Here is a 20,743-nt window from a genome sequence, read left to right on the forward strand (position 1 = left end):
CCGGCCTCAGCCTCCCACGCCTTCCCCTTCCTCTCTCCCCACCCCCGTCCCCAGTGCCCAGCAGCGTCACTGTCCATGATGGGCCCCCCCGGCCCAGCAGTGCCGGTGAGGACCCTATGGCCGCCGTTTCCCAGCAAGGCCTGGGCTCCACAGCCGCCCTCAAACCTGCTTCTCCGCTGAACTCTCCCAGCCTCGGTTTCCGTGTCTGCACACAGGGCTGTGGGTCCCTCCCCTGAGGCCTGCCCATCGGAGGTGACACACAGGCCGTGAGCTGGTGAGCGCAGCTCCCGCGGGCCGCAGCTCTGCAACTCTGTCCGCACCATCGCTAGCTCGGAAGGCCGCTTTCCTCTGTGAAAACCACCACGAGCCTCTCACTTCCTACAAATTCCCTATCTTAACTCTCATACGCGGCCTCAGAGAGACACGGGCTCAGCATCGCTGGACCAAAGAAAAGGGCGATGGTCTGGAATGTGAACCCAGCTCTAGCTTTAGGCATTTCCGTAACCGTCACCAGCTGAAGTAAGAATTGAGGAGGGCCTTTTGCTTTTATATATTTATTTTCAATTGAGGCATAATAGATACACAGCATAGCTTCAAGTGCACAATGTAATGATTCGACGCTGTGGATATTGTGAAATGATCGCCGCTATCCGTCTCCTGGACGTGACCCTCTCATCTTTACGCTCGATCGATTTCCATGAAGCTGTCGCACTGGCACACAGCAGCCCGGGCATCCTCACGGGTCCAGCCCAGACCCCCGGGGACTGAGCCAGGCGGAAGCACACTAGCTTGTCCGAAAAGCCACTCCACGGGTAGGGGGACGTCCACCTATCCTGGCCGCCCTGCCCCCGCGAAGCCTTTCCGGCCATGAGGGGTCGTCTGTCCCCCTTTTCTCTGATGCTGAGGGAGCATTCCCAGGAGGGGGAGTCATCCATGTGGCTATAAATTTGACATTGCAGCAGAAAGTTGGAGTTGGAAGCCGTGACCCGTGAAATTAGACGCTCTCAGATGAGAGCCCTGCGCCCTGACTCGTGTGGGACTGCTCTTCCCAGGGCCTGAGGGAACGCAGGCTGCGGACACCAAGCTTTTCCTTTTGGTCCCCTCCCCGGCCCCAGCGGTAACTGATGGAATCAGGCCCCTCGTCTTGTCTCTGAGGTGTGCAGGCCCACCGTAGGTCAGCTGCACACACATTCTCTGAACGCGTGTCCGTGAAACCCTAGACTCCGTGGGAGACAGTAGGGCTCCTATGACAGGAGCGGTTCCTCACTCTCCAGTACGATGACCCCAAACACACATTCATTCACGACTAATTTATGCAACACCACCTCCACCCACCTGCCCTGGGGGAGGCGCACAGTTGGCGATGCTCACAGGCAGACGGCAAAGGCGTGGTCCCTGCCTGGCAGCCCTAGGGATCCGAGACTGCCCAACGTCCACTTACCCGCCGTGTGCAGTTCACAGCACTGAATTGACTCTCATGTTTTTTTTAAATTGCCTTTTTATTAGCAATTTGTATTTTTGCTTGTGTGATTTACCTGTACACATAATTTGCCTACTTTTCTAAAATTGAAGTATAATCGATTTACCATATTGTGTTAGTTTCAGGTGTACAGCAAAGTGATTGAGATATATATAGACACACACACATATGTATATGCTTTTTCAGTTTCTTTTCCATTATAGTTTATTACAAGATATGGAATACAGTTCCCCATACTATACAGTAAATCCTTGTTGTTTATCTATTTTATGTATAGTAGTGTGTATACGTTAATCCCAAATTCCTAATTTATCCCTCCCAGCCCCACCCCTTTGGTAAACATAAGTTTGTTTTCTATGTCTGTGAGTCTGTTTCTCTTTTATCAGTTCATACGTATCATTTTTTCTAGATTCCACATATGAGTGATACCACGTGATATTTTTCTTTTTCTGACTGACTTCACTTAGTACGACAACCTCTAGGTCCATCCGTGTTGCTGCAATTGGCATGATTCTGTTCTTTTTTATGGCTGAGTAGTATTCAGCCATATATATGTACCACCTCTTTTTATCCATCCACCTGTTGATGGACACTTAGGCTACTTCCATGTCTTGGTTATTGAATTGATTCAATCTATTTTATGTACAGTAGTGTGTATATGTTAATCCCAAATTAACCAGGCATGACAGACCTCGACGCAGAGGTCTGTCATAAAATACTGGGCAGAGCTGCCTGACAAAAAATCATGCAAAAGTCAGCTGATTCAAAGACACGAGAGAGCAAAACTTCGCAGATAACATTTGCTTTCATGATTTATGTACATGAACATCGAAGTGATGGGTGGAGTTTTCAGTGTTCATCCATGTATGCGTCCTTCTCTGGACCAGGACAAAGGTTTTTGAAGACACCTACCAACTCCGATAACAAAAGCTAGAAAACTAGGGGGGAAAAAATAGAAATTTTATTCAACCCATGCTAGGTTACTTCAAGAAGGATCTAATTTCAGGTCTGCCGACATATTGTGACATTCTTGTTGACCTCATGGCAAAACAGTTCCTTTTCTGGATCTGTGTATGAATAGAAATGTCAATGATCTTTTAAAGTATGTTGTTGGCAGTGTTCTCATCCTGGCAGTTGGGGAATTCCAGCAAAAATAACAAAATGTTTGCCTTGTGTTCAATGTTTACCAAAGCCAAACTCACAATTTTAAAATCCCAAGTTCATTTTCTTCTTAAACTAGGAAATGATGTAATTTAGTTTAAACCAAGAAATACTGAGTTTGTGCCCAGTCTTCTGGCACTGTTGCTGTGGCATAAAGTGGTTAAGAAATGAGGTCTTAAGATGATGGGCCTAGAATTTAATAGGAGGATGGAAATAGGACACACATTCAAAGACACCACCGCACCTGGCGAGTCGTGACCAACCATGAGGAAACAGCCCTTTAGAGGATGCACACTTTAGAGATGGAATCAGCTGATTCTGTGCCTCTGGACCTTCCAAAGGCAGAATCAATGAGACAACAGACACTGAGGAAAATACGGAGAAGCATACTACTTTTCTTTTTCTTTTTTTTTTTTTTTTGCGGTATGTGGGCCTCTCACCGCTGTGGCCTCTCCCGTTGCGGAGCACAGTCTCCGACGCGCAGGCTCAGCGGCCATGGCTCACGGGCCCAGCCGCTCCGCGGCATGTGGGATCTTCCCAGACTGGGGCACGAACCCGTGTCCCCTGCATCGGCAGGTGGACTCCCAACCACTGCGCCACCAGGGAAGCCCAAAGCACCCTACTTTGAGAGCACTCCAGACTGGAGTCCACATTCCCTGAATATGTACGTCATACAAACGCACATTCAACAGCCCTGATGCCCCAAGCACACAACAGCAGAAACAAGTGTCCCTCAGTGGTTCACTTCTAATCCAGATCAATGCTTCTAATCGCAGAAGAGATTTCCTTACAGCACGTAGATCTACACGCACATGTGCACACACGCACACAGGCCTCGCTGGCGGCCACAGGGGTCCCTCCCCTGGCCCTGGTCCTCATGTGCACACACACTTTGGTGTCTAGAAACTCCTCATATGCCCAACATGCCCTGGCATTAACTCCATTTTCCTGCAGACCTCAGGGGCTCCGAACCCGACAGCTCGCGGTGGACATGAGGTCCCCGCGGGGCTGTGATCGCACCAGCGTCTCTGTCCCTCCAGCCGCCAGCCCAGGACAGAGGCTGGGGTTTCATACGAGCCCAGAGCACCTGGCTCAGCACTTGTTCCAATTAAATGTCCAGTGAACGCACGTGAGCGTCTGGGCTGTCGCTCTGCCACTCGCTGGCCAAGTGACAAGGCGTTAGTGACCATCAAGGGTGAGACTCTGGCCACAGAATCTTCCGGAATCTGCCCACAGTCTGGCCAGGTAGATCTCTCCTCCCGACCCAGAGAGGTATCCACTTGTCACATGGAGGCCACAGCTGAATTGGCTTCCCTCCGTCTCCCCCAAACAACTGGGCCTCACAAAGTCGCGTCTGCCTCACGGTGATGAGAAGAAGATAACACACATACGCAACATTTCCTTATAAAGTGCAAACTGTAGACAAGTGTCAGCTGCCTGGCTGTTCCCAGGCACAGAGCGCCGACTCTGCGGAACAATCGCTCGCGTGTCTGCGTAAGCGTCATGCCCTTATGATACCAGCCTGCGCCAGGGCTCGGCATGGCTGGGGAAACCCAGGCTTTGTCTGTCCCGGGACGTGGTGGGGACATGGTGAGCAGTGCCATCCACCCTGCCCTGGTCCCCAGGCGGGACCACCCCTGCTGGCCTGTGCAGAGAGGTCGGAATGCAACCCATCCCTCAGGAGTGCAGGCACACACGTGCACAAATGTGCCCACACGGCTGCATGCTCTCTTGCTCCATACTCTGCCCCGTTATCTCATCTCAGCGAGTACTCAGTGTTTTCACCAGGATTTGGAGTTTAAAATACCATGGACTGGCTTGTTCAGACTTGGAGAGCATCTTATGTTGAGGGCCCCCGCCGAGGACCGGCCGTGAAATGTGGGCTATGCCACAGAGATGGCATTCCAGTGCTGTTTCTGTCTAGTGAGATGTAGTTTAAGTCCTGGGTTTTATGCTTTTTGTTTGTTTTCTGAAAATCCTTTCTTTCCTGTTCATTCGGAGGAGTAGAGAAAAGGGGGTGATTTTCAGGGGTTAAGAATTGGTTCCCATTATAATTTCAAGTGGTCCGCACCCTGGGCTCCAGAAGGTGATAAATAGGGGGCAGCCGCCGGTTCCTGGCACTCTCCAGCCACCCAGGCTCTTGCCGCGATTCGCAGGCCCCCCACGTCAGGCAACGCTACTCTCCCAGATGGCTATCATCTCCAGCCCTCGCTGTGGACCAGGCAGAGGCTTTGTCTCAACCCGCAGGGACTGACCTGGCTAACTCCTCCTGGAGCAAACTGCTGTTACTTTCCAAACTCAGCATAAATACTCACAAGGAAGGCGAGCAAGGGACGCGCGGCCAGGCCAGGATCTCACGACAGTCTCGGCCGCCCACGTCTGCTCCGACGGCACCAGGTCGACAGGCAAGCTCTTTGTGTGGACGCACATCCAACGACACTGAACCCGCAGGGCCTCGCTTTTGAGACAGGGCTGCTGACGGCTTATTCAGGCTGACATCTGGGAGACAAGATTTAATTGCAATTAACATTCAACCACAGAAGGAAGAAATGAAAAGACCAGGAAGGAAGGTAAGGCCTCTGACTGAATTCCAGAATATCCACTTTCCATACTGTCCACAGTCAGAGATCGAGATGAGCTCAAAGCGAGGCTTTTTCGTTAATTAAATGAGAAGCGTCTATTTTTGTGGCGACAACACGGGATGTTTACTTAAAAGGGCTTATACTGGGCCGGCTCTGCTCCCTATTAGCTGTGCCTCCTTCGATGTGTCATTTAATCTCTGGGGACCAGTTTGCCTGTGTGTAAACAGAGTGCAGACGCACCTCACCTACGTGACTAGCAGGCCGTTGAGGACACCAGATGGGCTCACGCTCAGAGGCGCAGCTTCCTCACAATGTGCTCATTTGGGAAACTGGTCAGTGAAATCCTGCACACGATTGATAACAGCATCAGCAATAAACCGTCAGGCTTAGAAATAAATATTAAGCCATAACACCTCCTAGAGGTTAATATTCCTTATTCCGTTGAGCCCATTGGAAATAAAAGGAATAACACTGGCATTCTTACTTATCACCTGGGTTCAAGAATCCTCAATTTTGTGAAGTGTTCAGCAGTGGTTTTCAATACTAAGTTAATAATATACAGAAAATGGAATTTTAAAAGTTTACAACACCCAGAAAGACCTAACAGAACACAGTAGCAGCTTCCCTTTTTGTACAAGAAACAGCGTGAGTGTGCTGAATGGCATGGTTAAGTCAGTGCTTGAAAGGTCCCCCAGTAGCTCCTGAGGGGCAGGAAGACACGCTCCACCCAAAGGCCGTTTTTCTCAAGGTTCAAGAAGACGGGAAAGCCCACCATGCTCTGCCCCTTCCTCAGCCAGGTGGATGAGAGGCCAGAGGACAGGGCGTGTCCGCACAGGAAGCGTGGACCCGCGTTTGTCCTGTCGCATGTTTGCTCTGAGATGACTCACTGAGGAACGTCCTGAAATGTTTCAGTCTTATCCCCGCTGACAGCAAGCCACGCTGACACGCACCCCCCGCCCACAAAGCTGGGCCCTTTTTGTGCCATGGCCCCCCATCCAGGTCCCACCACGAGGTGTGTCAGGCGCCTTGCCAACCTCATCTCGCTGTATGTTTCCCTTTCTTCCCACAGTAAAATAGCCTTATCGCTCTTTTCCTAGTAAGCAATATTAAAAATATTTTCGTGTAAAGATTCTAACAAAACTTTAGGTATTAAAAGGAAAGGAAATCATCAGAAACCCTCAATCCTGCAGTAACCATCACTTATGCACCTGTACACAGAAACACACACTGTTATGTAAATAAGATAGTATCACAGGTGAAGTTTCTATCATGGCGGAACTTTTTTTTCCAAAAAGCCTGTTTTTGGCGTCTTGTCTTTCTCCTTCAACCTCCCCACCCCCACACCAGACCGTCAGTATAAGCCATGGGGGCGTGTCTTCCAGATTTTCGCCTTGTTCCAATGAGAAGCACACGTGTTCATGTACACGTATGCAACTGCAAGTGTATCAGTGTTGAAAAGATTGAATAACATTATGTAATTTTACCTCGTCTTTGTTTTTCTCACTTAAGAATATGTTCCATGTCAGCTGGTACCAATCTCATCATTTTCACAACAGCTACAAAATAGTCCACGACATGGCCGTACCACAACCAATGAGCTTCAACTCTGTTTCCTTTGCGGGGAGAGGGCGTTGCAAAGAGGGCGGTAAGCATCCTTGTAGGCCTGCTTTCCGCACACGTGTTCTCCCATGTGGAACGCAGAGCGTGAATTCCTGGATGGGCGGAGATTTTCTTCTTCACTAGGTGGTACCAGATGCCTCTCCCCAAAGGCTGTAACTATTTACATTTCTACCACCTCCTCCCCAGCAGTGACTATCACTCTTTTTAATTGATGTCTGTGGATTGATATCTCCCGGTTCCTTTAATTAGCGTTTTCTGAATCTCGTTAGTGTTCTTCTAGATTTGTCTTTCCGTTAATCACTGTTCATATCCTTTCTTTCTATTGGGTTATCTTTAGCTAATCAATTTGTTAAATCTCTCCACAGATTATACCTTATTGTAGGTTAGCCCTTTTTCTCTCTTAACTTTGCAAATATCTTCTCGTGTTCGCCGGTTGACTTCGATTAAGGTATCTTCATCTCTTCTCTGTAGGAAGTTACCATCTGACACGGAAACTCTCCCGACCCCTAGGTTGTACAGAAGGCCTTCTAAGTATTCTTCTAAAAGGTTTGTTGCATTTTTACAGTTGTCTTTACTCCACGGCATTTATTAAATTAGTCTTTCACCATTGCACTGACAGTGTGGCTTTGCCATGCATGAAATGCCCATCTCTCTTGGGATCTGTTTCTGGGCTCTTTGTTGTGTCTCACAGGCCTGTGTGTCCGCGTGTCCTGGTGTAGCTCGGGACGTGGAGACCCCGGGAGGTTTCCCTCCACCCCCAGGTGTCCCAGGGTGCTCAGATTCCGTAGCCTGTAGGTGGCTCTCAGACCCACGCGCCCCAGCTGGGACAGCCTAACTTCTCCTTTGATTTTCCAAACAAAACCATGAAGTCGATTGAGATACCCTGTTTCAGAGACGACAGAACTAAGACTCCGGGAGTCAGAAGAAGCCCAGGGCTCCCGGCACCCTTGTTTTCGACCCCACCTCCCCGCTTTGGGTTGTGTGCCTGTGTGTGTCTCACTGAGTCCTGACTCTCAGGTCCAGCTCAAGAGAAGGGTGATCTCCCGCCCAGACCCGGAGGCCTCCCCACTGCCCCTGCTCCCTTCCGCATGCCCTACAGCACAGGACAGTCTCCGACCTGCTCCCCGCAGTGAGACCCACGGCTCTGCAGGGCTGCACTGGCAAGGGACCTGGGACAGTCACCTTGCAGCAGGCCTGGGGGATGCAGCGGGGTCTCTCTGGGGTGGGCTGGGGACCCCGATGGACCGGGCCCCCCATCCCGGCCCTGAGAAGGTTCTGAAGTACTGCCAGCTACTGGCTTTGGGCTGGCAGACTTTCCCCGAGAAAAGCTCTCCACACAGACCCGCCCTGGACCCCACATGCCTCCTGCTGGCGGCTGGCCCACTGCTGCAGGGTCAGCGGACCCGCTGCAAGGGTGTGGGCAAACCCGCTTGTCAGGCAGAGAACTTGCCGCGAGGCGGTTTGTGAAATAAAAGTTGCCCTAAACCTGCAGGCGGAGTCCTGATGCACTCAATGCCCTGCCGGCTCTTCTCTCAAAACCTGTTACCTGGTCTTTAAGTTGCTGACAAATGACACATAACCTGGCCGGTGACTTCCTTTGTTAGGGATTCTCTTTCCGCCACCTGGTTTCCGATCTGCTCCCTGCACCGCAGGTGGAATCATCCTAGTGTCTTCGGGACCCCACTGCAGCGCGGCCACTATTGTTTTTGAAGTTGTAGGCAAGTCACCTCTTCTGGGGTCTGTTTCTCTTGTTAAATGAGACAAATACCAATTACTAATATCTTACTGTGGGCCGTGTTCCCAAACTGCTCATGGGAGCCCATCTGTACCTTTCCTGACGGTAACTTAAATTCAACAATTACTCTGTGTACATTGGTTCACGTCTGTCTCTCCCATTGTACTTTAGCTCCAGGAAGGAAGGAGCTGTTTGTCCGACCCCGACCTTTCCAACACCTGGGAAAGTCTGGGCACCTGGAAAGGCCCTAGTCTCTGAATCAGCCGCTGAATCCAGGAAGGCAGGACCGCGGGCAGCCCCGGGCATGGTGAGCGCGGCGTCCTGGCAGCCCTGCCCTCTCTGTGCTTCTGCGCTTGGCTTCCAAAGGGAGTGGGTTCCATGGGATGTTGTGGGAAACAACCTTCTCTCCCATTAAATTGTCCCAGACCTAACTGTCCCAGGAGGGCAGCGCCACGCAGGGCGGAGGCACAGATGCAGCGTGGGCGTCCCCGCAGGTCCCGAGCTCCCTCCACAAGGCTTTGCGCTCAGGCTGTTAGTCTTAGTAGAAAAAACATAACATCCTGTCACCAAAGAAAACAGTCGATCAGAGGAGTCTCAGGACCTCCTCAGGGCAGAGGGACCGGAGCCACATGGGTCAAGTCTCCTGAAATCCCAGGTGACAAGGGAGGCACGAGGGTGGCCACCCAAGAAGCTCCCGCCTCATGTCCGAGGGTCCCTCTGGCTCACCTGAGAGTTCTCGAGGCCCCCCCACCACCCAAAGTGTGAGCTTCCGAACGCGAGGGGCAGGTGACTTCCTGATGAGCCACCAGCACAGACGTCCCCTGACGGGCGGCCCCAGGAGCTGAGTGACCAGCACGGACGTCCCCTGACGGGCTGCCCCGGATGCTGAACCCGGCGGGGCTGTGACCACCACTGCAGCTGCAGACACACAGTTTCCACAGACAAAGTTTCAAGGCCTGTTTTGTTTCCCTGCACAGGAACCATCGCGCAGAGGGCCTGAGTCATATGCTGATTACATCAAAGAGTGTTTGTCCTGGTTTGCAGCCTGTTTGGGTTAAAACCAAGATAAACTGCAACTTGGCTAAAGAGACTCACAAACACGCCAGTTTCAGTCACTTCTGCTGAGGAATGTGCGGCGCATTCAGGCCCGGCGGACCGGCCCACCCTGTCCTTATTCAGCGAATTGCTGATGGAAAAAGCAAGCTGCTGGGTGCCGGGCACTGGTCTCCACGTGTTCTCACGGCGGGAGGGCGCGGGCGGGCCTCCACGTGTTCTCACGGCGGGAGGGCGCGGGCGGGCCTCCACGTGTTCTCACGGCGGGAGGGCGCGGGCGGGCCTCCACGTGTTCTCACGGCGGGAGGGCGCGGGCGGGTCTCCACGTGTTCTCACGGCGGGAGGGCGCGGGCGGGTCTCCACGTGTTCTCACGGCGGGAGGGCGCGGGCGGGCCTCCACGTGTTCTCACGGCGGGAGGGCGCGGGCGGGTCTCCACGTGTTCTCGCGGCGGGAGGGCGCGGGCGGGTCTCCACGTGTTCTCGCGGCGGGAGGGCGCGGGCGGGTCTCCACGTGTTCTCACGGCGGGAGGGCGCGGGCGGGTCTCCACGTGTTCTCGCGGCGGGAGGGCGCGGGCGGGTCTCCACGTGTTCTCACGGCGGGAGGGCGCGGGCGGGTCTCCACGTGTTCTCACGGCGGGAGGGCGCGGGCGGGTCTCCACGTGTTCTCACGGCGGGAGGGCGCGGGCGGGTCTCCACGTGTTCTCACGGCGGGAGGGCGCGGGCGGGTCTCCACGTGTTCTCACGGCGGGAGGGCGCGGGCGGGTCTCCACGTGTTCTCACGGCGGGAGGGCGCGGGCGGGTCTCCACGTGTTCTCACGGCGGGAGGGCGCGGGCGGGTCTCCACGTGTTCTCACGGCGGGAGGGCGCGGGCGGGTCTCCACGTGTTCTCACGGCGGGAGGGCGCGGGCGGGTCTCCACGTGTTCTCACGGCGGGAGGGCGCGGGCGGGTCTCCACGTGTTCTCACGGCGGGAGGGCGCGGGCGGGTCTCCACGTGTTCTCACGGCGGGAGGGCGCGGGCGGGTCTCCACGTGTTCTCACGGCGGGAGGGCGCGGGCGGGTCTCCACGTGTTCTCACGGCGGGAGGGCGCGGGCGGGTCTCCACGTGTTCTCACGGCGGGAGGGCGCGGGCGGGTCTCCACGTGTTCTCACGGCGGGAGGGCGCGGGCGGGTCTCCACGTGTTCTCACGGCGGGAGGGCGCGGGCGGGTCTCCACGTGTTCTCACGGCGGGAGGGCGCGGGCGGGTCTCCACGTGTTCTCACGGCGGGAGGGCGCGGGTGGGTCTCCACGTGTTCTCACGGCGGGAGGGCGCGGGTGGGTCTCCACGTGTTCTCACGGCGGGAGGGCGCGGGTGGGTCTCCACGTGTTCTCACGGCGGGAGGGCGCGGGCGGGTCTCCACGTGTTCTCACGGCGGGAGGGCGCGGGCGGGTCTCCACGTGTTCTCACGGCGGGAGGGCGTCCCCGCGCCTGTGAGCTCAATGCCGCCACGGTGCCTCCTGCTTCCCTCCCACCCCTGGGAGCCAGGTGCGCGGCCTGGAGGGGGGCACGTGGCGGCTCCCCGACTCCCACCCCCAGGCGGCTGTGGGACCAGCAAGTCCCCGGGAAGTTAGCCCCGAGCGTGTGAAGCCTGTGCACGGCGAGGCCTGACTCAGTGCCCGTGGTGCCCCAGCTGACATCACCTGCTCGTCCAGCCGGTGCTCGTGCTCTGGGCCTGCTGGCAGGACTCACCTCCCTGCCCTCGTGGGGCCGAGGCCTCCACCCACCCTCCTGCTGTCAGCGGGGATGGCCCGCCGTTCCTGGCCGCGTGGCCCTGTCCACGGCTGCAGCCGCCGGCCAGGGGAGACGCGGGTCTTACAGGGTGGGAGGGAGTGGGTCAGGCCCTCCCGGTGCATCTCCCTATTTTTGGGTCCACTAATTTGGCCCCCAGTCACCTGCAAATCCATTCCCAGCAGCACCTGGACGGCGTTTGGGTCTCAGGCCATCAAAACTTGCCCCTCACACGGTGTAAGAAGCCCCTTCAGGGGCTCACCTCTTCCGGGGTCTGTTTCTCTTTGTTAAATGAGACAAATACCAATCACCAATATCTTAATGTGTGCCATGGGTCCCTGGCACATTTCAGGGGTACAGTCACGGCCCCCAGGAAGCGTAGACGCAGGAGGGGAAGGGAGGCGTTAAGCTCCCACCCCCGGGGCAGGACCTGGGGGCCGGGCACGCTCCTCCCACACCCCATGGCCCCGGCATCATGGCTTTTCTTCAGACGTTCGCCCCTTCGTCTGTTCAACGGTCACTGCAGCGGGCAGTGACTCACAAGGGCCCCCAGGCGGGCCCTGCTCTGGGAATTACGGAGGCTGCGGGTTAGAACCACCGGGCAGACGTCCTCACGGTTGGGGGCTGTGTTCTCCAGGGGACTGGGGCCCTGGGACAACTGGAGAAACGTGCAGCCTGAGGGGACAGGAGCAGAGGACAAGCAGGAACCGGAGGGGATGGGAAGGCGAAGGCCCTGGACGCTGAGGAGATGGGGGGCCAACCCCGCACCCTCGCCGAGCTCCCCCATCCAGAGCTCAGTGCCACGTGGGGCGGCGTCCCATGGGCTCCGGCACAGGCGCCTGGAGGCTGGGGCTGCGAGCGGTGTGCAAGGGTCAGGAGGGGATCCTGCAGGAGTGAGCCTGACCGGTGGCCATCCCCAGCTGGGGATTCTCTGAGTGTCTGAAGATCAGAGCTCTGAGAAATGGCTCTAACAAGAGGAGGACGGAGGGGTCCATCACATCCAGAGACGCTGCCCACGCCCCCGTCTGCAAAGTGAGCCCCCGCTCACCTCCGTCCCAGCCCAGCGCCGCCACCTCCCCTTCCATGCGAGGGAATGACACACGCTCTTCCTTAGAGGACATTTCCAAGGTCACATGGGCCATCCCTCCAAATTCTCCACTCCTTCTACCACAGCCCCATAGTCCTGGTTGAAAACTCTCCCTGAAGAAGCTCTTTCCATTTCTGGAGACTCTGATAGCTAGAAAGTTCTTGTGGTTTCTGTCTGCAGGTCTTGGTTATACCTCTTGGGATGCTACAAAAGAAATGTAATTCCTCTCTCACACGGGAGCCTTTAAAATTTGAGAATCCCTAGTGTTGAGCGTCACAGATAAACCAACATCCATGGAGAATCTGATTTGTGCAAATGCTGGAGGGACCAGAAAGAGTAAGGCGTCATCCCTTCAATTCCAAGACTCTTGGAGCAGAGCCCGTGGACTTCAGATACACTGATGATTGGGAATAATAGTAAGAGTGATGATGGATAGGTAGGTAGTTGATAGATGAATAGATAAATAGATACACAAAGAGATAAGTAGTTTATAGATGATAGATGATAGATACATAGATAGATAGATAGATAGATAGATAGATATAGATGATTGATAGGTAGATATAGATGATAGGTAGATAGATAGAGATAGATAGATAGAGATGATAGATAGGTAGATATAGATGATTGATAGATAGGTAGATATAGATGATAGGTAGATAGATAGATATAGATAGATAGATAGATAGAGATGATAGATAGGTGGATATAGATGATAGATAGATGATAAATAGATACATTGATAGATAGGTGATAGGTGTATCCACAGATGATGGATGGATAGATGATGATAGTGGATAGATAGGTACATAGGCAGATGATAGATAAATAGAAAATTGAGAATTATGATTGATAGATGATAGATGATTGATAGATGATAGGTAGATAAACGGATAATAGACACAGATGGGCTTTGTTTGAAAACAACGCTGAAGGGTTAAAGGAGGTCGAGTCAGGTCTATCGTAGCCCATTTGTGCTACTGGCAGCAGTGTCGGGGGGGGCTCTCCTGGGCTCCTGCCAGAGGATCACCCTGAGGGTGGGCTCCTGGGGGTGGGGCCCTGGCCCTGGGGGACCCCCCAAGGGCAGCAAGTCTCCCTGTAGCTGCCCACCTCTGGGTCACGTGGCCTTCCGCACTGGCTCCCGGCCCTCCTAAGACCTTGGCAAGTAATTCCCCACTTAAGGGATTCTCTTCAAATATCCAGGTTTACTTTTGTTTCTCTGATTTTCACGGCAAAGGGAGAGAGTATTTGAAAGAGGGTGTTGACAGCAAGGTCAGATGCTACTGAGGGTTGAGAAGAGCCACTGGATTTGGCAACAGGAGGCATCTGGGACTTTAGCCAGAGTGGTTTCAGTGGTGGCGGGAGGTGTAGACGGAGGTGCTGCTGTGGGTCGGGGGGAAGAAGAGGCTGGGCGGGGACAGGCCAGCCCTTCAGACGTGTTTTACGTTGTCTTCTGTGAAGTGGAGGAAGGAGGTGGGGATGTGATCAGAGGAAAGCTTCTGGCCTGTGTTGTCTTGTGTTGTTTTTAGACAGCGGCTTTGGAGCTGGAGTCCGCGGGGCGTGGGGGGCGGGCAGCGGCCTGAGGAGGGTGGAGGCGGAGACGGCTTTGCTCGGGGGCCCCGCGGCCGCTGCGGGAGGTTTGCGGGGGGAGAGGGCGCTGCCTGCTGCTGGCCTGTGCACCGCGTTGAGGCCACCGCGTGGACACCCAAGGGGCGCCGTCCACATGTCAGGCGGAGGGACCGGGGACGCTCGCTCCAGGGCAGCAGGCGGCCTGGGTGGAGTCACCGTCCAGCTCACGGCTCAGGCGGCGCAGCTGACCCCGGCCTCCAGGCACGAGCTCCCGGCCCCGTCAGAGCAGGACAGGCCTGGAGCTGGGCCCAAGGCAGCGTCCAGAGCCTCCTGGGCCGAGCCACCTCCGTCGGGGCTCCCAGTCGGGCTCCTGGCAGAAGTCCGGGCCAGACCGCCTTTCCTGCAAGCACATCCCCGCCCGCACAAGCTGCTCTGAGAGGCAGCTGCGCAGCCCCGACGGGACGACCTCAGAGCCCCCGGACACCCTCTGCCCTTGCCCGCGCTCCAGGGCAGCCACCGCTGGTTCCTGCAGCCCCACTCAGGACGCAGGTCCCTGGGCTGAGCCCTCAGCCCCTGAGAAGGGAGGCCGTGGCCTGCAGCTCGCAGCCGTGGAGCCTCGCGGGCTCGTGTCGTGAGACCAGTTCCACACTCTGCACTGACACGGGGAGGAGGGGCTCGCGGCCCGGTCGCTCCTTCCTCTGCCCAGCTGTGCGGCTCCGTGGCCCGCGCACCCCTGGAGGAGAGTGGGGGACCTCTCCCGCCTTCGCTTTAAAGCCACTGGAGCGTTTATAAGTCACACAGAACGTGTCAGGGCCAGAGAGTCCCACACGGGCTGCTCCTGGCCCCTCAGGACCCGTGGAAGGCCGTGAGCAGAAGCACAGCCCCAGGGTCTCCGGGGAGGGCCCACGGCCAAGGTCCTGATCATGATGTGAACTCTGCCCCCCCACGGCCCCGGCAGAGCCCAGCCCTGCCCAGAGCCCACGCAGGAGTCAGAAGTCCTCACTGGGGAAGGTCCTTCCTCAGAGCGAAGGGGCATCGGCCAGCATGCTATAGCCACTTGGGGTCCCGGCTTAACTCCTGGGACCTCACGGAATGAGTCTGGTCCTTTTCCGTACGAGCTGACCATCTTCAACTTACAAATAGCTATTACATGCTTAGGATGGCTAGTTTACATGTCCACTTGGCCGGGTCAAACACCCACCTGGATGTTGCTGGGAAGGTATTTTTAGATAAGATTAACCTTCAGATCAGTCGACTTTGTGTCAGGCAGACGACCCTCCATAACCAGGGCGGGTCGCACCCAAGCAGTTGAAGATGCTGAGAGGAACGGCTGAGGCTCCCGAGGATGAAGCGGTCCTGCCGTGAGGAGCCTCTGGACGCGAGCCGTGGCACGTGCTGACCCTGGGCTCCGCCTGCTGCGCCCCCTCCAGGCCCCCCAGACCCCGTGGTCCTGTGAGCCAGTCTTTACATAAACGTCTCCCTCTGCACACATGCTCCTGTGTTCACCCAGCGAATCATTGTTAATCTTTTATCCGCGATTGTGTCTCAGGACCTATAACATTGCCCAGCACACAGCAGACCATCAAAACCTTGTCTGGGATGTATTTCATTAACAAAAGTCTTTGCCAGCACTGTACGACGCATGGGAGACATTTCCCTGTACAGGGAAAACATAGTCCCATCCATGAGAAATGGAGAGCGTCCTCTAGGTGCAGCGGCCACAGCTGAGCCCAGCACCCCAGGAGTTTCCTAGCAGGGAACAGAGGAGCCTATCACCTCCTTCCCTCAGGACCCTATGCATTTGGTATTTGGCCAAAGACTTGGCTTCCCCAAGTTTGCAGCCCGCTGCAGATTGAACCCACTGCTACTCCAGGGCTCACCTCCAACCAGACTTGGGGGGCAGCACGGGAGGGGGCGATTAGGATGCCCTGGAGCTGCAGGAGGGCATGTGGTGTCGGCAGCGGGTGTGCGGCCTCCGGGCTCCCACGAGCACATTCTCCCTACGGCCCTGCGAACGTGGTTTTCTGTCCTGCAAAGATCTTCGCCTCTTCATCTCTCTGGGCGTGATTTTCAGTCTTGACTCTCAGAGGGTTTGGGAAGAGCCGGGGTTTGGTGCGAGGTGACCCTCTGGAGTGACAGCCCGGGCAGGCGGGGCTGGGGGCCGTCTGGGGAGAGACTTCGGTTCAAATCAGTGTCTCCTTAACCCCTCCATGCCCGGGACGGCCAGGTGGAGCCCCAGACCTGGGAGAACAGGGGCAAAGCTGCCGCGGCCTGGGGCGCCCAAGAGAAAACTAAACTGACCAGGGACTGAGTCTGCCCCGAGGGCCACGCCCACTGGCTGGCTCGTCCCTAAAGCCAACGTGTGGGCTCCCAGGGGGTGGACACAGCCTTGGCGTCCGCAGGGGTGCCTCCCGTCCCCCAAGCCTCCCTCATCCTCTGAGGCTTCAGCAGCCAGAAGTTATTACGGAGCAAAGAAGAAATCAAGACGTTGAGGAGAAATCCTGCGTCTTTTCTACTGAGGTACGTGCTCCCTACACAACGGAGAGCAGAAGTGGGCACCTCCGAGGCCTCCCACAAGCCTTCGGGCAGAGCGGGCCCGGGGCCAGTGCCACCCACGGAGAGGTAGGCCCCGCGGAGGCCTGAGCATCTCCCGTCTCCTGCCCAGGACCCAGGCCGCCCGTCCTCTGACCTTGCTCCCTCCGTGCTCCCCTCGGAAAGCCCTCGGTCCACCGAGCGCCCAGTGCCTCTGCCCATCTTTCCAGAGAACCCAGTTCAAGCCCCACCCCATAGCCAGCTACCCTGACCCTGCCCTCCCTGTAATGACCCTCAGAGGCCGCTGTGAGCCCCCCCAGGCCGTGCTGCTGTAATCGAGTCACTTCTCTGAGCCCGCAGGAAGGAGGCCCCTTACGGACAGAGGCCGTCTCGTCCGGGGCTCTTGTCCTGCCAACACCAGGCCAAGCGCAGGTCGGGGGCCAGGGATCCTAGTCCCTCCCACCACGGGCCAGCCCGTCCACCCGCGCTCCCATCCCACAGCCGCCCTGACGGGACAAACAGAACTGTGGCTGGAGAGGGCGGGGAGACCATGGTGCCTTTTGCTTTCGAGTTCACAAAGGTCTGGTCACTCGAGGATGAGCGTCTTTGTGGAGGTGGACACCGGGGTCACCAGGTGTCCCCAAGCATGGGCTACGGCGTCTGAGGACCAAACACCCAGCAGCTGGGAAGCCAGCGGGCCGTGAGGTCATCCTTCTAGATGAAAGGAAGAGGCTCAGCCTGGGCTCCCCCTTGGCCAAGCTCCCTCAGAAGACATGGGGGAACCACGTGTGTCGCCCTCACCCTTCCTGGCACAGCATCTGAGAACTCGTCCCAGCAGGAGTACGGGGCTACACCCGCTTGAAACACCAGCCCCGTGCAGGGGCGCCTGAGGGGACCCTGGCCGTGCTCTGCACGGGGAGGGTCTCTGTGACCTGAGTTCCCAGACCTCGCAGCCCAGGACAGCAGGGTGGGGTCACGGAGTGGCCTTGCCACCTGCGCTCTCACTCAGCTGCACCGAGTAGCTGTGACGCTTTGCTGTCCCCAGGGGCCCGCCACGGGGGATGCCGCTTCCGGGAACTGCTTTTCAGAAATCCAGCCCGGCGTACGCTGGGAGACCAGCCGTCCACGTTCCCAGGCCTGAGATGGTCCCCCTACCCTCAGGCTGGGTGGCTGCACGACCCCATCCATCTCATTCACCCCTTCCTTCAGGCCGTGGCTTCTAACGGCGGCAGAGCTGAGCCACAGCTAAGGAGGGAGGGGGGCCAGGAAACCCCAAAGGACACCCCAGGAGCACTGAAGGGGAGCCCTGCACCCAGACCCCCGGCCCTGCTGGTGGGACACTCCCCTTCCCTGCGAGCACGTGCCTCTTGCCTCAGCAAATCCCCTCACAGGCACACACACCCATTGCTCCACACACACACTCCCACGCTTGACACAGATGCACCTGCCTCTCCCCTGCCCATCATCTCCCCTCCTGCATCCCCCCAGCATCTCCCTTCCTGCATCCCCCCATCATCTCCCCTCCTGCATCTCTCCTCCTGCATCTCTCCTCCTGCATCTCCCCTCCTGCATCTCCCCTCCTGCATCCCCCATCATCTCCCCCACATCATCTCCCCTCCTGCATCCCCCATCATCTCCCCTCCCGCATCTCCCCATCATCTCCCCTCCTGCATCCCCCCATCATCTCCCCTCCTGCATCCCCCCATCATCTCCCCTCCTGCATCTCCCCATCATCTCCCCTCCTGCATCCCCCCATCATCTCCTCTCCTGCATCTCCCCTCCTGCATCTCCCCTCCTGCATGGTGAGTGTAGGGTTCATCTCCAGGTCACAGGTGCTCATCTCTTCCCCAGGCTCGAACAACCTCTGGCCTATGAATGGGCCTGTTCGGGGCTGGGGTGAGATAGCGGGGAGCAGAGGGAATTTCGGCTCTGAGCACCCACTGTACTCACTCCTTTTCTGAGCCCCGCCCTCAGCTCTGAGTCTCCAGCTTCGTGCCGGGCCACAAGCAGGGACCACTCGTACTGTCTCTTTCCCGTGGTCCTGGCAGATTAGTGATAATAATGCAACCATGTGAGATACAGCTGAGCAGCCACTGGAGCCCCCAGAAGGTCAAATGCTGAATATGAGCCTGGAGGAGAAAGGGCCCCAGGGTCCCAACACTTTCCGGGGACACAGAGTCCAGCCAGGAGTGCCAGCTATGCAGAGTCTTGCAACAAGTGTCACCGAGGGGAGGAAAAAGCACTTCCAAGAAGGCCGGCAGGACAGGGAACGGGCCAACAGGACAAGGGACAGGCCAGCAGGACAGGGGATGGGCCAGCAGGACAGGGGATGGGACAACAGGACAGGGGATGGGCCAGCAGGACAGGGAACGGGCCAAAAGGACAGGGGATGGGCCAGCAGGACAGGGGATGGGCCAGCATGACAGGAGACGGGCCAGCAGGACAGGGGACGGGCCAGCAGGACACGGGACGGGCCAGCAGGACAGAGGATGGGCCAACAGTTTAGAGGACAGGCCAGCAGGACAGGGGACGGGCCAGCAGGACATGGGACGGGCCAGCAGGACAGGGGATGGGCCAGCAGGACAGGGGACGGGCCAGCAGGACACCTGAAGCCTGGCAGTGCTTCAAGAGGAGCTAGAAGAGAACAGGGCATCACTCAGCTTCCCGCCGGTCCCCTCTGTCCACCCACCCATCCCCCTGGAAAGGTCATGATTGGCAGGTCCAGCTGGGGAGGCTGCTGCAGGTCTGGCCCTCCGTGCTGTCCTGACAGATGTTTTAATCTACTGTTTGAAGAACGACTTCTGCACAGCTCTGCTGTTCAAACATCTGTTTCTGTTTAGAATGACGGAGGGTTTCAAATGGTGCTGGCTGTGCTGCCCGGGAATTGTTTAAACGGCGACCTCGTTGCTTACTTTGCGTTACAGCCAGGGGAGGATTTACTGCGGGCAGGCTGGACATAATTTTAAGCTCTGTAAAATAGATCATTCATTTCAAAAAAAAATGCGAACAGTTTAGCTTCCTAAATACATCCTTTTTGAAAGGCATCCAGGGAGCAAAAAGCTTTCAGAACCGCTCATGTTCTAACCCCTCACAGCCCTTGTAATGGAGTCTCTCTGGCTTTACCTTGTGGCCGTTACACCCACCCTGCCCCGGCTCAACCGTCACACCCAGAGCTCGGAGGGTCCCGCAGCATGACGAGAGCACAGCACGGCTGCGTGAAGGCTGGGGGGCCCTTCTCCATCCCACAGATCTGACCGTCTTTCTTGCTGGGCTCAGACGGTTGCCCACCTGAGTCTGTTCTTATTTGTCTACACGTCCCCAGAGCTTAGCACCCATGGGATGTGAGACAGACGTTGAAATAATTAGGAATCTCTGTCCACATAACTTTAAATATGGGAACAGCAAGAGGTGTTTGTAGGTAATTCCTGAGCGCACCAGGCAAGGGGATCCTTTTTCTCCATCTATGAACTGGGTGTTTAACCACGTTGGAAAGACGGGAAAAGAAGATATTTGCCGAACGGCTCGATATGCTCGGTGCTTCCCCGTCACCATAAAGAAACCGAGGACCTTGATACGGTGTTGGGCCAGCACTGCACACGTCCCTCCTCGGGCATCGTCCCCGACACCCTGGGCTGGGACAACCATTCTGCGGAGGGAAACAAAAGGCCCCGGGAGCCAAGCATCCAGCGGGGTCCCGCCGCTCACAGAGGGGCCTCAGACCCCCTCCCACTCCCCAGGCCCCGGACCACACCGCGGAGGCCGTGGGATTCTAATTCAGATCTGCTTGGCACCAAAGCCCACTCTATTTCTAGTAAAACCCACCAAAGCTTAGAACACGTAATAAAAAATTGTATATCTGGGCAGTGTCTTTGGGGACTGTTCTGAGAAGGAACACGTTTTACTTTTAAATTAGTAGACAATGGCTCTTTATCTTCTCAGTTTTCCCACATATATGAAGAGCTGCAGAAGCAGAGACGCAGTTTCCCTGCCGTGAATGACGGCCTTTGACGGCTGAGCTGCGGGAGGTGGGCTAGCGCCCCGAGGGCCGCCTGGCGTGTGCGGCCGTGAGATGCTCACACCGAAACGTTCCATCCTTCCTTTGCCTTCTCCTCCGCCCGCCCTCCTTGTCCCTCCCCCAGGGCAGGTGGACAGCGGTG

Source organism: Orcinus orca, chromosome 12, assembly GCF_937001465.1.
Source record: "Orcinus orca chromosome 12, mOrcOrc1.1, whole genome shotgun sequence".
Classification (NCBI taxonomy): Eukaryota; Metazoa; Chordata; class Mammalia; order Artiodactyla; family Delphinidae; genus Orcinus; species Orcinus orca.